This window comes from Lolium rigidum, chromosome 2 (genome assembly GCF_022539505.1).
Source record: "Lolium rigidum isolate FL_2022 chromosome 2, APGP_CSIRO_Lrig_0.1, whole genome shotgun sequence".
Taxonomy (NCBI): Eukaryota; Viridiplantae; Streptophyta; class Magnoliopsida; order Poales; family Poaceae; genus Lolium; species Lolium rigidum.
Genome location: NC_061509.1, coordinates 31704133 through 31707284, shown reverse-complemented (window position 1 = coordinate 31707284; position 3152 = coordinate 31704133).

The window sequence follows — 3152 nt, the reverse complement described above, 5'->3', positions numbered from 1 at the left end:
ATAGTATATTTCACTTGTGCAGTGGCTAGATGTAACTCATATCTCTACGATATTAATATTTTTTTAATAAAAAAGATAGGGAACGAGGGACGGGAGAAACGCGCGGTGGAGTCCAAAAAAGTGAGTGACGTCGACGAGAGGACGCTGGTGTGCCCGGGTCCGTTGGACATGTCAGGCCCACGCAGGACCATTCTTCCATCGCCGTCGTGTCTACTTCCGCCAAGCCACGCGCCGATGTCCCCATTTCCTTCTCCAATAAAACCAAGCTAGACGACGCCTCCTGCTGCTGATTCCTTCTCGTTTATTTCCCATTTTCTTTGCCTCCCCTTATCCTGGAGGATCTGCGCCCTGACCGAGTTCAATTGCATCCACCCACCTCACCGGATAGTGCGTATGTATGGAGGTCCACAGACACGTACGTATAAATGTGCAACCTCAGATTTCAGTGGTCTCCGCATACACGTATAAATCTGCAGTGTCAGATTTCAGTGGTCCAGTACAAATGAATTGTAGGATCCGGTGCAAGTTGGTACAAGAACTGGATTTTCATGTATGGATCTAAGCAGCAACCTGAAAAATGGCATGCCACTGTTTTGGAGGGCCCGGCAAGATCAAGCAATAATAATACAGAGATATTATACAGGAGTATTTTTTCAAAGACCCTGCCATGGTTCAACAGTCTTAGGTTCCCAATATTTTAGACATTCAGGATCAGCTTAGGCAGCGTGTCCGGGGATGCTGAACTTGCCTATACGTGTGTCTCCCTTCAAGCCTCTCATGCACTATTTATAAAATTATTTTGGATCTGTTTGGCTGCTCGTATGGTGATTTTTTCCCTCTCGTGAGTTGGCCGCACTGAGCCTGCAAGCGTGAAAACACGCATTTTGCCAACTTTTGCATACAATTTAGTTGTCTTGAAGTCTCTTTCTCACTCTGGGAGAAACCGAAGCATGTTATTTCGTTATCAGTTTTAAGCTTCAAAGAAACTGGATCAGCTGTTTGGTTACGTGCAATGCATATGATGTGATAACCTCTTCCCCAAATGGTGAGGATATCAACCTGGTTATGAACAAAATAAGAAGAAATAACAAGACTAAAATATAGCCTAGCATGCTGAATCACCATGCATCCCAGACTTAACTACTTAGTTAAGATAGCGTATACTAGCATAACTTAGTTCACAACACACATGACATAACTTAGTTCACACGACACACACACACACAGATAATCGCCACCAACAATCACTCGCCGATCTTGGCAAGTGTTGGATCGTCCTCTAGGCACTTCTTGGCCACCTCAGTCATGGAGTAATCGAAGATGGTGACTTCGCATGCATTTGCCCTTGAGGACCTTGAAGGTTTGGAAGTGCCCCATCTTGATGTCCAAAGCAATGGATAGTTCAATCCAAACTTGATCCATGGCAGTCCTACCATCTGCATCCTTCAGCCTCACCATTCAGGAGCAACATGTGTTTGTCTTCATGATGATGGTCCTTGGGAAGGAGCCAAGGTAGCGACGGAAGGTGTCAGATATCGGAAACAAGTCCAACCCAAGTCCCATGATGACCTTGGCAAAATGGGTACGACCAACTTCAGCATGAAAGTGGCCCATCCTCGTTGTCCTTCCCATCGGCCTCTTGGAGTTGCTCCCTCCTTCAACATTTTATGGAGTATCCTTCCCCAAAGTTGGGGACACCACCACCCATCATCATCTTGGAGCATTGCAAAAAAGAAGACAAATAGAACATGTGGAAGCATTGTGTTAAACATGTAGAATAACTGTATTAAACAAATTCCTCATATAACGACACATGAGGCAAATGGATTCTCCTCATGACCAAGTCAAGTGCACAAGTAATGTTTTTGTAAATAGGACAAGGTCATATGGAGAACCTTTTGTAGTAGCTTGTGCCACATTTTCATCATTAGCCGATGAAAGGAACTACCACACAAAATTCAGAATCGAGATCGAGCCTTGTATTTGCATATCACATAAAAAATCTAACCAATGATCATGAACTAGAAATGTATTAGTGCATGCCACCGATTCTAATCATTTGTCTCATACTTACATTCGCTTATGCAAACATATCTTGGGCCACATAAAACGACACACAAGGCAAAGCGATTGTTCACATGACCAAATCAAATTCACAAGCAATGTACTTGCACATAGGACCAGTGGCGGAGCTTGCCAAGGATGGCTTGAGGGGCAACATGCAATTTAGGAGTTCTAGGGGGGCCAAACACACAAAAAATTCTAATCTAACCTATCATAGAATATATTTCCTTCTGAGATGTGCCAAATCATGGGGGGGGGGGGTGTGGCTCCCCCTAACCTACAGTAAGCTACGCTAGTGCATAGGAGAATGTCTTGGACAACCTTTCGCAGTAGACTGTGGCACATTTCAGCATCGGCCGAATCAAGAAAACATAATACACCATTCATAATGGTGATATGGTGTAAAAACCATATTCAGCAACCTCATACTAGATGCACACGGTAATCAAAGAGAGAATCAAGCAAGACCAATGATCATGCATTGCCAATGCATTAGTGCCTGACACAAGGTATTGCAAGATCATCCCTCGAGCACACGGTGCCACAGATTTTAATCATTGGCACTACCACTGTGGGCTCGAGGGATGATCTGTTTGCATTAACCGATCTTGGGTGTGAAAGGGTGTCAGCGTGAATGAAGGCTCGCCGACAGAGGGCTTCGATTTCTTGCTCTCCCATCGTGGTTGGTCGCAGCGGTGCTCTTAGATCTAGGGAGAGAGAGGGGAGAGAAGCGGGCGAGTGAGAGGGAAGAGTATGCGGTGACGGTATTTATGGCGCACGTTCTCGATGCCTCGTGTTGTCTCTCGCTATTTCCCATGTGTGCAGCCTTCCCACTTCACATCCACTAGTGCCTATCCTAGCAGCGCGCTTTCTCGATGCCTTGCGTCGTCTCCTCACATGCCAACTTTTGGCCTCCTTTCAGAACCATGGGATGCAAATCCAACAAAACACATGGGCAACCAAACAACGAAAATTCGTCTCATTGGATACGAGAAACAACTTTGCGAGCAACCAAACAACCCTCGTTGCATTTCTTGATCAAGGCATGGATGGCACATAGTGGGGTGCAAAGTGTGTGCGCGGAAGAA